The sequence below is a fragment of the Felis catus genome, chromosome A3 (genome assembly GCF_018350175.1).
Source record: "Felis catus isolate Fca126 chromosome A3, F.catus_Fca126_mat1.0, whole genome shotgun sequence".
NCBI lineage: Eukaryota > Metazoa > Chordata > Mammalia > Carnivora > Felidae > Felis > Felis catus.
In genome coordinates, this window is record NC_058370.1 from 51,859,210 (window position 1) to 51,874,672 (window position 15,463).

The 15,463-nt window shown below is 36.5% G+C and overlaps 1 protein-coding gene across 11 annotated transcripts in view; it reads right to left on the reverse strand.

Moving 5' to 3' along the window:
* The window catches only part of CCDC138 (coiled-coil domain containing 138), a 148,278-nt gene that overhangs the window by 54,663 nt on the left and 78,152 nt on the right, over positions 1-15,463 (reverse strand). The window lies entirely within an intron of this gene.

A 15,463-nucleotide genomic window follows, 5' to 3' on the forward strand; every position in this document is an offset into this window, starting at 1 on the left:
TGACTGTGGCCCCAGCAGTGGGCTGGGGGCAGACATCAGGTCTCACTGCGGCCACGCCCACCAACGCAAGTTATTCAAGACAGCACAGGGGAAGTGCCCTGCAGTTCCGGACCATTCCAGGGACTATCCAAAATGACAAAACGGAAGAATTCCCCTCAAAAGAATCTCCAGAAAATAACAACAGCTAACGAACTGATCAAAAAGGATTTAAACAATATAACAGAAAGTGAATTTAGAATAATAGTCAGGAAATTAATCGCTGGGCTTGAAAACAGTATAGAGGACAGCAGAAAATCTCTTGCTACAGAGATCAAGGGACTAAGGGACAGTCAGGAGGAGCTAAAAAATGCTATTAATGAGCTGCAAAATAAAATGGAGATGACCACGGATCAGATTGAAAATGCAGAGGAGAAAATAGGTGAACTAGAAGATAAAATTATGGCAAAAGAGGAAGCTGAGAAAAAGAGAGAGAAAAAAACCCAGGAGTATGAGGAGAGAATTAGAGAACTAAGTGATGCACTAAAGAGATATAATCTATGCAAAATTGGTATTCCAGAGGAGGAAGAGAGAGGGAAAGGTGCTGAAGGTGTACTTGAAGAAATCGTAGCTGAGAACTTCCCTGATCTGGGGAAGGAAAAAGACATTGAAATCCAAGAGGCACAGAGAACTCCCTTCAGATGTAACTTGAATCAATCTTCTGAACGACATATCATAGTGAAACTGGCAAAACACAAGGATAAAGAGAAAATTCTGAAAGCAGCTAGGGATAAACGTCCCTCACATATAAAGGGAGACCTATAAGACTCGTGACCGATCTCTCTACTGAAACTAGGCAGGCCAGAAAGGAATGGGAGGAAATCTTTAATGTGATGAACAGAAAAATATGCAGCCGAGAATCCTTTATCCAGCAAGTCTGTCATTCAGAATGGAAGGAGAGATAAAGGTCTTCCCAAACAAAAACTGAAGGAATTCGTCACCACTAAACCACCCCTACAAGAGATCCTAAGGGGGATCCTGTGAGACAAAGTACCAGAGATATTGCTACAAGCATGAAACCTACAGACATCACAATGACTCTAAACCCATATCTTTCTATAATAACACTGAATATAAATGGACTAAATGTGCCAACCAAAAGACATAGGGTATCAGAATGGATAAAAAAACAAGACCCATCTATTTGCTGTCTACAAGAGACTCATTTTAGACCGGAGGACACCTTCAGATTGAAAGTGAGGGGAGGGAGAACTATCATACTACTGGAAGTCAAAAGAAAGCTGGAGTAGCCATACTTATATCAGACAAACTAGACTTTAAATTAAAGGCTGTAACAAGAGATGAAGAAGGGCATTATACAATAATTATAGGGTCTATCCATGAAGAAGAACTAACAATTATAAATCTCTATGCGCCAACTACGGGAGCCCCCAAATATATAAAACAATTACTCACAAACATAAGCAACCTTATTGATAAGATGCGGTAATTGCAGGGGACTTTAACACTCCACTTACAGCAATGGATAGATCATCTAGACACACGGTCAATAAAGAAACAAGGGCGCTGAATGATACATTGGATCAGATGGACTTGACACACATATTTAGAACTCTGCATCCCAAAACAACAGAATATACTTTCTTCTCGAGTGCACATGATACATTCTCCAAGATAGATCACATACAGGGTCACAAAACAGTATACAAGAATTGAGATCATACCATGCATACTTTCGACCACAATGCGATGAAGCTTGAAATCAACCACAGGAAAAAGTCTGGAAAACCTCCAAAACAATGGAGGTTAAAGAACACACTACTAAAGAATGAATGGGTCAACCAGGCAATTAGAGAAGAAATTAAAAAAATATATGGAAACAAACGAAAATGAAAATACAACAATCCAAATGCTTTGGGGTGCAGCAAAGGCAGTCCTGAGAGGAAAATACATCGCAATCCAGGCCTATCTCAAGAAACAAGAAAAATCCCAAATACAAAATCTAACAGCACACCTAAAGGAAATAGAAGCAGAACAGCAAAGGCAGCCTAAACCCAGCAGAAGAAGAGAAATAATAAAGATCAGAGCAGAAATAAACAATATAGAATCTAAAAAACTGTAGAGCAGATCAATGAAACCAAGAGTTGGTTTTTTTGAAAAAATAAACAAAATTGATAAACCTCTAGCCAGGCTTCTCAAAAAGAAAAGGGAGATGACCCAAATAGATAAAATCATGAATGAAAATGAAATTATTACAACCAATCCCTCAGAGATACAAGCAATTATCAGGGAATACTCTGAAAAATTATATGCCAACAAACTGGGCAACCTGGAAGAAATGGACAAATTCCTAAACACCCACTCTTCCAAAACTCAATCAGGAGGAAAGAGAAAGCTTGAACAGACCCATAACCAGCCAAGAAATTGAATCGGTTATCTAAAATCTCCCAACAAATAAGAGTCCAGGACCAGATGGCTTCCCAGGGGAGTTCTACCAGACATTTAAAGCAGAGATAATACCTATCCTTCTCAAGCTATTCTAAAAAAAAGAAAGGGAAGAAAAACTTCCAGACTCATTCTATGAAGCCAGTATTACTTTGATTCCTAAACCAGACAGAGACCCAGTAAAAAAAAAAAAGAGAACACAGGCCAATATCCCTGATGAATATGGATGCAAAAATTCTCAATAAGATACCAGCAAATCAAATTCAACAGCATATAAAAAGAATTATTCACCATGATCAAGTGGGATTCATTCCTGGGATACAGGGCTGGTTCAACATTCACAAATCAATCAACGTGATACATCACATTAATAAAAGAAAAGATAAGAACCATGTGATCCTGTCAATCTATGCAGAAAAGGCCCTTGACAAAATTCAGCAAAACTTCTTAATAAAAACCCTTGAGAAAGTCGGGATAGAAGGAACATACTCAAAGATCATAAAAACCATTTATGAAAAGCCCACAGCTAACATCATCCTCAATGGGGAAAAACTCAGAGCTTTTTTCCTGAGATCAGGAACACAACAGGGATGTCCACTCTCACCGCTGTTGTTTATCATAGTGTTGGAAGTGCTAGCATCAGCAATCAGACAACAAAAGGAAATCAAAGGCATCAAAATTGGCAAAGATGAAGTCAAGCTTTTGGTTTTTGCAGATGACATGATATTATACATGGAAAATCCGACAGACTCCACCAGAAGTCTGCTAGAACTGATACATGAATTCAGCAAAGTTGCAGGATACAAAATCAATGTACAGAAATCAGTTGCATTCTTATACACTAACAATGAAGCAACAGAAAGACAAATAAAGAAACTGATCCCATTCACAATTGCACCAAGAAGCATAAAATACCTAGGTATAAATCTAACCAAAGATGTAAAAGATCTGTATGCTGAAAACTATAGAAAGCTTATGAAGGAAATTGAAGAAGATATAAAGAAATGGAAAGACATTCCCTGCTCATGGATTGGAAGAATAAATATTGCCAAAATGTCAATACTACCCAGAGCTATCTACACATTCAATGCAATCCCAATCAAAATTGCACCAGCATTCTTCTCGAAAGTAGAATAAGCAATCCCAAAATTCATATGGAACCACAAATGACCCCGAATAGCCAAAGTAATTTTGAAGAAGACCAAAGCAGGAGGCATCACAATCCCAGACTTTAGCCTCTACTACAAAGCTGTCATCATCAAGACAGCATGGTATTGGCACAAAAACAGACACATAGACCAATGGAATAGAATACAAACCCCAGAACTAGACCCACAAATGTATGGCCAACTAATCTTTGACAAAGCAGGAAAGAACATCCAAAGGAAATAAGACAGTCTTTGTAACAAATGGTGCTGGGAGAACTGGACAGCAACATGCAGAAGGTTGAAACTAGACCACTTTCTCACACCATTCACAAAAATAAACTCAAAATGGATAAAGGACCTGAATGTGAGACAGGAAACCATCAAAACCCTAGAGAAGAAAGCAGGAAAAACCTCTCTAACCTCAGCCGTAGCAATCTCTTACTTGACACATCTCCAAAGGCAAGGGAATTAAAAGCAAAAATGAACTACTGGGACCTCATGAAGATAAAAAGCTTCTGCACAGCAAAGGAAACAACCAACAAAACTAAAAGGCAACCAATGGAATGGGAAAAGATATTTGCAAATGACATATCAGACAAAGGGCTAGCATCCAAAATCTATAAAGAGCTCACCCAACTCCACCCCCGAAAAACAAATAATCCAGTGTAGAAATGGGCAGAAAACATGAATAGACACTTCTCTAAAGAAGACATCCAGATGGCCAACAGGCACATGAAAAGATGATCAACGTTGCTCCTCATCAGGGAAATACAAATCAAAACCACACTCAGGTATCACCTCACGCCAGTCAGAGTGGCCAAAATGAACAAATCAGGAGACTATAGATGCTGGAGAGGATGTGGAGAAACAGGAACCCTCTTGAACTGTTGGTAAGAATGCAAACTGGTGCAGCCACTCTGGAAAACAGTGTGGACGTTCCTCAAAAAATTAAAAATAGACCTACCCTATGACCCAGCAGTAGCACTGCTAGGAATTTACCCAAGGGATACAGGAGTGCTGATGCATAGGGGCACTTGTACCCCAATGTTTATAGCAGCACTCTCAATAGCCAAATTATGGAAAGAGCCTAAATGTCCATCAACTGATGAATAATAAAGAAATTGTGGTTTATATACACAATGGAGTACTATGTGGCAATGAGAAAGAACAAAATATGGCCCTTTGTAGCAACATGGATGGAACTGGAGAGTGTTATGCTAAGTGAAATAAGCCATACAGAGAAAGACAGATACCATATGGTTTCACTCTTATGTGGATCCTGAGAAACTTAACAGGAACCCATGGGGGAGGGGAAGGAATAAAAAAAGAGGTTAGAGTGGGAGAGAGCCAAAGCATAAGAGACTATTAAAAACTGAGAACAAACTGAGGGTTGATGGGGGTGGGAGGGAGGGGAGGGTAGGTGATAGGTATTGAGGAGGGCACCTTTTGGGATGAGCACTGGGTGTTGTATAGAAACCAATTTGACAATAAATTACAAAAAAAAAAAAAAGAAAGAAAATGGATATTTGAAAAAAAAAAAAGGGTAACAATAATTAAATGACCAGAGATTGCTGCTAAATTTAGAATCTGTTAGGATTCAAATGCTTCAAAGGAAGAAGAAAGAGGAATTACACTATAATAGGGTAAATTTCCTTCATATTTTAACACCGAATTAATAATAATATCTATTTCTTTTTATTATAACAGCTGATGTTTAATAATAAACACCATAAGTAATGTTTATTTTCAATATCTGATAACTACCATATGCTTCCAAATCTTAAAACAGAGCCCTATGTAGGGCTCAATCTCACAACCTGTGAGATCATGACCTGATCCGAAGTCGGACATTCAACCGACTGAGCCACCCAAGTGCCCCTAGAGATTGTGGTTTTTATTGCTATGTATTTACTTACTTCAAAATGTAACTTTATGCAAACTTTTAAAGGACTATTTTTGTATCTTAATAAAGATTAAACGGCCACTGAGAGACTTCAGAAGACTGAATATGCTTTGGTGTTTTACTTTTTTGTGATATACCTGCCATTAACACAGTAAAGTTTTCTCAAGACCAATATTATGATGACACCCACTAGATCAGACTCCCTGGAACTCTCCTAAAGATGTTCTACAGATGACTGGGAAGCTTGCAAAGCCAGAACTGAGACTAATTTAACGAGAATCAATGCAAATGAGATAGTAAGATACTTATATTGTTATACTTCAATACACCAAACAACCCAATCAGTACTCTTACAACAATTTTACATTGCACTTTTTTTTTTAATTTTTTTTTCAACTTTTTTATTTATTTTTGGGACAGAGAGAGACAGAGCATGAACGGGGGAGGGGCTCTAGAGAGGGAGACACAGAATCGGAAACAGGCTCCAGGCTCCGAGCCATCAGCCCAGAGCCTGACGTGGGGCTCGAACTCACGGGACCGCAAGATCGTGACCTGGCTGAAGTCGGACGCTTAACCGACTGCGCCACCCAGGCGCCCCATACATTGCACTTTTAAATGTATAAGAATATTTCAGTTTCCTAAACTCAATATACTATTGAAAGAAAAAAAAAAACTGTTCATGCTGTTCAAATACTAGTGAGTTTTCTCCTGAGATTTGTTTAAAGAAGGCTCAAGAGTACTTTGAAAATATGAACAGAAAATATGACAGAATCTATCCATTACAATTTACTGTCTTCGGGGCACCTGGGTAGCTCAGTTGGTTGAACATCCGACTTTGGCTCAGATCATGACCTGGTGGTTTTGAGTGCAAGCCCCACATAGAGCTCGCTGCTGTCAGCTCAGAGCTCGCTTTAGATCCTCTGTCCCCCTCGCTCTGTCCCTCCCCCACTTATTCTCTCTTTTTTTCCTCTCTCTCAGAGATAAACATTTTAAAAAATTTACTGTCTTCTGGCTGATGTGTTACATTTCATATTTGCTGCATCAGTTTACATACACTAAAGATGTAATTTAAAATCCTAATTATTAAGAATAAGAAGCTGAGGATAACCTGTGTGAAATACCTATGAAAGAATTGAAATACATACACATTAAAATACATAAGAAAGAATTTTGAGAAATTAAAATCTGTGCCTCTAGATCAATTTATAGTACACTCTATTCTTCCTTTCAGTAAAATTTAATTCAAGGAACACTGCCATTATTGTACTTTATTTTTGTAATTTAACAAAATAAAACACTGCAAATTAATGTGTATTTAGGTTAAGCAAAGTTGCTAGATTCTGTTCATATTTGTCTTATTTAGAAACCTACCATTATTTAGCAAAAACTCAGGCAGAAGAGTACAGATGAATCCTGAACTCAATTCTTCACAAAAACAGAAGTTTTTATCATAGTGCCACCTACTGTATTTGACACAGACTTCACTTCTAATTAATACATCATCTGAGATTAAATAGGCTAAATGCTACATGATGCAGCAAATTTGTAAATTTAAAAAATTGTCCTTTATTGAATTTGGGGAGAGGAATAGTATTTGGTTATATTTAAAAAAAATTTTTTTAATGTTTATTTATTTTTGAAGGAGAGAAAGACAGAGCATGAGCAGGGGCATGGCTCAAACTCACAAGCCGAGAGAGCATAACCCGAGCCAAAGTTGGACACTTAACTGAAGAGTCACCCAGGCGCTCCTATTTGGTTATATTTTCTAAGTTGCCTTAAGTGAAAATTAAATTCTTATTTTAATTTCCCTAATAGTGAAGATTGTCTAAAATCAAGAAAAAATTAACTTTAAGAGTATTTAAAGAAATTTGAGTTATCAATTGTACCAAAGCTGGTTGTTGTTTTAAGTAAGTAACTAAGTATTTGGTGGTTTATTATGAACCAACAGAAATCTAATGCAGTCTAACAGACCTCAATTCTGATCTCAAATAAAACCAACTCTTAGATGTTAAACAAAAATGTTTATGATGATGATAGCAGCTAGCACTTACTATATGCCAGACTCTTTACTAAACCTTCATATTAATTCTCATTTGTTCTTCAAAAAATTGTGGTGAAACACAGAAAAGGGACATGCCCAATATCACATAGCTGGTGATGGGACTGAGACCCAAATGTTAGTTATCTGACTGCAAAACTGAAGTTCTTAACTACTACACTGTTCCTGTTATCTGAGAATGGCAATAATGTCTTACATTTCTTTGGGCCTAAAGTATAAATAACTACATAGTTTATATATATAAATCTGCATAAGTATAATAAATATGCATAATATATAAATCTGCCAAGTGTTGAGAAGGGCAGTACAGCAGAACTAGCTCTGATGCACACAACTAAAGAGAAGAGAGAGTATATTTAATTAGTAAGACCAGAAATTTGTCCCTAAAATAGTTCTATCAGGTAAGATTCTTTTTTTATATATGTTTTTTAAATGTTTATTTTTGAGAGAGAAAGAGAAACAGAGAGAGACAGAGTGAGAGCGGGGGAGGGGGAGAGAGAGGGAGACCCAGAATCTAAAGCAGGCTTCAGGCTCTGAGCTGTCAGCACAGAGCCCAATGCAGGGCTTGAAACCATGAAGATCCTGACCTGAGCCAAAGCTGGATGCTTAACTATCAGGTAAGATTCTTACTACCGCTTTCAGTTCTCATATCTTTATACTGATGAAATTAATGTGTACCGCAAGTTTTATTAATTAAAATGTTTTACATTGATTCCCACATCTGCATACTTAAATCTGTTAATGACACACAACATTCTACTGTCCTCATGATGATATTGTTAAAGGCCTGATTACTTAGGGTGAAGAAAAGATCTGGGTCCCTTACAAGTGCCTGACCCTCCATTTGCTCTTCTGTAAAAATGACAATACTCTCTATTTCCTAAGGTTACTGCTAGGAAAAAAATTGAAAAAAATGAATGATTACAAAAATGCCAACAACAGTACAAGAACTCCTGTCCTTCACTACTTTAATTGTGGATTTGTCAATTATTTATCCTTTATCATTATTACAAACAGCACATTAACCTCTTTGAACTTTTTCCCTTTTGAATTATTTCCTTGCAGTAAATCTTATTAAAGGTTATGATACATTTTGGTGACTCCTATAAGCAGAATGCACTTCAGAAATGGTTAAGTTACAATACAATCAAAATTGTACCTGTTTTGACTCTTAACTATAGAGAACAAACTGATGGTTACCAAAGGGGAGGTGGGTGGGGGGATAGGTGAAATAGGTGATGAGGATTAAGGAGTGCACTTGTCTTTTGAGCACTGGGTGATGTATGGAAGTGTTGAATCACTGTATTGTACACCTGAAACTAATAGAACACTGTATTTTAACTAACTGGAATTAAAATGAAAAGTTAGGGGCGCCTGGGTGGCTCAGTTGGTTAAGCATCCGACTCCAGCTCAGGTCATGATCTTGTGGTTCATGAGTTTAAGCCCCACATCGGGCTCTGTACTGACAGCTCAGAGGCTGTAGCCTGCTTCAGATTCTGTGTCTCCCTCTCTCTCTGCCCCTCCCCTGCTCATGCTCTGTGTTTCTCTCTCTCTCTCTCTCAAAAGTGAATGAAGATTAAAAAATAATAAACTTTAAAAAATTATATAAAAGAATAAAACCTTAAAAAACCTATATTTCTCAAGACAGTTTTGATTTTATATTTAAATTGTAATATTTATATAAATATTACATATTAATCTTACAAGTGAACTATTGTATTGTAATCTGAAGTGCTGCATATTGAAATACTGTATTATTAAAGTCAAATATACATGCATTTTACCAGTATACTTTTAGCTGGCAATGACTAAAATTGTACCTATTTCTTCTCAGCAATACATTATATTCAATCATTTTATTTTTCTGAGTGTAATGGAGAGGTTATATCTTACAGTTATATTTTATTTCAGAGAATCAGTGTAGCACAGTAAGAATGCAGACTTACCCTCTTTATGTCTCAATTTTCTCATTTATAAAATTGAGATGTTAATACTGACATCTCACAACCTTGTTATAAGGTTTAAATGAGTTACTATATGTAAAGTGCTTAGCCTCTAACATAGTAAGTGCTATGTAAGTATTATTATTTCTTTGATTGTCTCAGGAGCACTTGATCTTAGGAAGTCACACAAAGGGTCAAGAGGGTGGGCTCTAAAAATGGAGAGAGGTGAGCTGAACCAGACTGTCAAATACTGGCTGTGTGGCCGTGACACAATTATCTAACCTCTATAAACTAGTAACAACTAATATGGGAACAATAATATTCAGAGACAATCTATAAAGGGCTTAGCATTATAGGGTTAATCACACCCAGTATTATTATCTTTTTGAACAACATATTTGCACTATCCAGTCAATGGAAACCAAGTATCTTACAGATCTATATATATTTGGGTACCAAGTATTTATTATTATGTATATTAACCAACACATTTATCTATTTTTGTCTTTACTTTTTATACTAAATTTACCAATCTTGTAAGGGATACTTTTCTTTTATAAATAGCAAATAATCTTCTTACCAGAGTTAAGACAAGTATTCTAAGTTTTTCCTATGTGTAAATTTTTAGTTCTCCCAAAGTTTGCTGTAACACACCATAAGACAGGTACATCTTTTACTTTGCTCTATACTTAATAATCATTTCTCCTAATTTTATTTAATACATGTCATCTCTTTCCTTTTCTGGTTCTTCTACCTGGCTTGCTTTGCTGATCCACCAGCTGCCTTTCAACCCTCAGCCTACTGAACTTGTAGAGCACCAGACAATGAAGACAAAAACCACAAGATCAAAAAGAAATAGTTCATCAGCTCTAGAATAGGATACCGATGTGAATTTCACCTTTCAGCCACTCACTTTTCTTAACATTAATTTTCTCTCCTTGAAAGTGTTCTTCAGGATAATGTTAACCTTCATAAGGCATTACACTGGTGCTTTATAAACTGTAGGACAGTGTTTCCCAAGTTGTTCTCAGAAAATTAGTGCTATATATCACTCTTCCGAAAGGATTTGGAGATTAAATAAGTTTGGGAAATATTGCATATAGTATATTTGAGTTTTAGTGATTCATAAAGCCCACTGGTAATGAAATTAAAGTATTGGCATTATTAAACTTTAGTTATCCTCAAATTTCTCAAAGGTTTTTAACTACAGACCACAACTCTCTGTTTTTTGAGTCACATCTATTATTTAACCCACAGAGCTGCTTTTCCATGACACAGACTGCTATGATGTTCTAGGAAAACATGCAGATGTCTTTTAAAGTAATAATCGAAGTATCCGGGGCCCTCTCTAGGTTCTCACTCTACTTCCTATGGAAGTTCGCACAGTTCTTAAGTCTCTCAAAGCTTCCACTGGAAAAATAATTTTTAATTTCAAAAAATGAATTCTGAACTATACACCTAGAAAAATGGTATAAAAGATGCATATGTTAGGGCACCTGGGTGGCTCAGCGTCTGACTTTGGCTCAAGTCATGATCTCATGGTTATGGGTTCAAGCCCCACACTGGGCTCTCTGCTGTCAGCGCTGAGACTGCTTCAGATCCTGTCTCCTCCTCTGCCCCTCCCTAGCTCATGTACTCACTCTCTCTTTCTCTCTCTCTCAAAGATAAACATAAAAAAAAAAAAAGATGCACATGTTGTATTTCCACATAGACCTAGCAGCTCTTAATATTTTGCCATAAACACTTCTATTAAAAAAGAAATAAATTGTTATAGAAAAAAGTGAATTGAACAAAAACTAACCCCAGATGTGTTTGTCACAAATGGAAAATTAGGGATAGTTTTACAACTTTAGGAAAACATATTTGTTGCTTTATGTGCTTTGTCAGTTAATCAAAATTAGGAGAGAATCATGGGTGGTAAGTTTTATACACCATAAGGCAATATATAACTTTTTAAAAAAAGTTTATTTATTTTTGAGAGAGACAGAGACAGAATGCAAGTGGGTTAGGGGCAGAGAGAGAGGGAGACACAGAATCTGAAGCAGGCTCCAGGCTCTGAGCTGTCAGCACAGAGCCCAATGCAGGGCTCGAACTCACAAGCTGTGAGATCATGACCTGAGCCGAAGTTGGATGCTCAACCGACTGAGCTACTGATTAGATTTTTAATAACATACCCAACTTATTTTCAGTTAATCATACTCATTCTGCCTGTTTTGTAATGACTTAACTGATTTTTGAATTTTGATTCCAGCTCTCAAATCTTGTCTGATGCCAAATTAGACCTAACAGATTATTTTCAATCATCAATTTGTATACAAATACTTCTGGAATCTCCTATGGGATTCTTAAAAACAGCTTTAAGATATATTTCTAAGTGAATTCTGAGTGATTTCTCAGATATTTCTTTAAAAAATTTTTTTAAACCATTTCAGAATCAGAAAAAAACACCTAAACAAATAATTTTTCAAATTAAACAAACAGCATAAATTGTGTATTCACACATTTAGATGAAAGATAATAAACTTACACAGTTCTTAGTTTCTTAAAATAAATTAATGGGGAGTTTTGTCTAATTTTTCAACTTTCATTTTATATACTAAAGATTATACTTAAAAATATACACACTTTTCAGAAGTTATTAGCTTAGAAATTGGACAAAACTCATAACAAAAACAAACAAGACAGTTATGAGGTGACGAGGATGGACAAGAGATACCATAATGTGAATTCTGGCTAGAAATTTTATTACCAAGTAACACACAGAGCTTAAAATTCACCACATATTGTGTCAGTATGAATGAATTGTAAACACACTGTTAACTAAAAATGGTTAACCATGTAGAAAAACATGGTATAATCTCTGTATGTTTTTCAAAGAAGATAAACCAAAAGTAATGTTTTAAGAGGTTGATATAACACCATTTCAGAACAGCTGTGACCCCAACAAATGTTTTCCTGTTGAAATAACTCACTGGTCTCCTTGTATGTCATGCTTTTCCACAGTTTCAAGCACTGGCTCATACTGTTCCCTTAGGAAAGGTCTTTCTCTTTATTTTCTGCCTATGAAATCCTACACACCCCTGACAGTCCAGTTCAAATGCTAACTGCTTATACTATATCGTCTCCTGATCCCCTCAATCATACCACCAAAAGTAATGTATCATCTCTCTTTTAAACAGGAGCACATTATTTAAACATGTGTGGAAATTATATGATGAAGCAGAATTAAATATTTATAATCTACTTACCCACCAGACTCTAGTGACTTTGAAAGCACTTACGATTCCATTTTCTTAAAAAAGTGACTTGCACAAGGAAGTCACCAAATTCACTAATTGTGTCATTTCATTCCTATTGCCCTATTTTGAGGTTTTAAGTTAAAATTACTCCTTTTTATAATCTATCATGATTGTTTTAACTAAAATTTATTTTTTCAAAAATATAGTTGACATATAATGTTACATTAGTTTCAGCTGTACAAAATAGTTATTTGACATTTAAATACACTACAAAATGCTCACAATGATATTTAGATACCATCTGTCACCAAAGTTATTAAAATATTATGGACTGTATTCCCTATGCTGTACTTTACATTCTCATGACTTATTTTTTTAACTAGAACTCTGTACCTCTTAGTCCCCTTCACCTGTTTCCTCCATCCCTCTCTGGCAACCACCAATTTGTTCTCTGTAAGTCTGTTTCTGTTTCGTTTATTCATTTATTTAGTTTTTTAGATTCCATGTAGAAGTGAAAACATGTAGTATTTGTCTTTCTCTGACTTGTTTCACTTAGCATAATACCCCCTAGGTCTATCCATGTCATCAAAAATATAAAGATTTCATTGTTTTTTTTTATGGCTGAGTGATATTCCTGTGTGTGTGTGTGTGTGTGTGTGTGTGTGTGTGTGTGTGTGGTGTGTGTGTGCACGCACGGGTACCACATCCTCCTATCATTCATGTATCAATGAACACTAAGGTTGCTTCCTTATCTTGGTTATTGCAAATAATGCTGCAGTTAGTAGACAGGAGTCCACATATATTTTCAAACTACTGTCTTTTTTTTTTTTTTCAGGTAAATGCCCCAAAGTGGAATTGTTGGGTCATATGGTAGTTCTAGTTTTAATTTTTTGAGGAACCTCCACACTGTTTTACATAGTGACTGCATCAATCTACATTCCCACCAACAGCATACCAGGGTTGCCTTTTTTCCACATCCTCACCAACACTTACTATGTCTTGTCTTTTTTTTTTAAGTAGGTTTTATGTCCAATGTGGAGCCCAATGTGGGGCTTGAACTCACAACCCTGAGATCAAAACCTGAGCTAAGATACAGTGGGATACTTAACTGACTGAGCCACCCAGGTATCCCACTTGTCTTTTTGATAACAGACATTCTGACTGGTGTGAGATGATATCATCTCACTATGGTTTTGATTTGCATTTCCCTGATGCTGAACATCTTTTCATGTGTCTGTTGACCATGTATGTGTCTTCTTTGGAAAAATGTCTGTTCCCGTTCTCAGCCTGCTTTTTAATTGGATTTTTTTTTTTTTTGGTGTTGAGTTATACTAAGTCCCATATATATTTTGGATATTAATCCCTTATCAGATAGATCATTTGCAAGTATCTTCTCCAGTTCAGAAGGCTGTCTTTTCATTCTGTGAATGGTTTCCTTCACTATGCAAAAGCTTTTTAGTTTTGATGTAGTCTCAATTGTTTGTTTTTGCTTTTGTTACCCTTGCCTGAGGAGGCATATTCAAAAACATATTGGTCAGACTATTATCCAGGAGTTTATCCTTTTAGTTTTATGATTTCAGGTCTTACATTTAAGTCTTTAATCCATTCTGAATTTATTTGTTTTATATGGTATAGTAAACTGGTCCAATTTTCCAAGCACCATTCATTGAAGAGACTGTCATTTCCACCATTATATATTCTTGCCTCCTCTGTCACAGATTAATTGACTATGTAAATATGGGTTTATTTCTGGGCTCTCTATTCTGTTCCATTGATCTGTGTGTCTATTTTTGTGCCAATACCAGTCTGTTTTGATAACAGCAGTTTTATAATCAAGTTTGAAATCTTTTCAGAGTACAGGTCTTTCACCTCTTTGGTTAAGTTTATTCCTAAATATTTTATTGGTTTTGGTGCAACTGCAAATGGGACTGTTTTCTTAATTTCACTTTGTGCTTGTTCATTATTGTGTTCTTGATCTCTGATTCATTTTTATGTCTGTGTTAAGATGTCTTACGCTTTTTTTAAATTTTTAATTTCTACATTTTTTTTTGTTTCGCAAAGTCCAGTGAGTATCTTTATGATCATTACTTTAAATTTTCTATATCAGGCATATTACTTACATCCATTTCACTTAGGCCTCTTGCTGTGGTTTAGTCCCGTTCCTTCATTTGAGACATATTTCTCTATCTCATTTTGTCTCTTTGTCTGTTTCTTTGTGTTAGGAAAGCAGCTACTTCTCTTGCTCTTGACGCTAGAAGTCTTATAAAGAAGAGGTGATATAGTGTCTTGTGTCCCCTGTTCCCCAGGGCCTGGCACTCAGGGAGTGTGTCCTATGTGTGTTGCATGTGCTCTGCTGTTGAGTGTTAGTTTTTTCGTTTGTTTGTTTGTTTGTTTACTTCAGTCCAGTTGTCTGTAGAGACTCTTTGCCTACTGTGTGCAGTGTTTGGTCCCCAGCGGGGGTGGGGAGCATTTTAACGTGTGCAGTGGTTTGCGTGAGAAAGGAGACCTGCCCCTGCCACCAGTGGAACTGAGGTCCTTCAGACATGTAGGTTAGGAGATGTCTTGGCAGGGTTTGTACTGGTCTTCTGGGGGGGAGGGACTGCAGCAAACTACGGCAAGTGTGACTCGGAAGAGTGGATCCACCATAGTGGGAGGCCACAGGCTTGGTGTAACGAGTTAGGTAAAAAGTGTCGGCACTGCACTGGTTTTGGCAGATGGCTGTTTTGTTT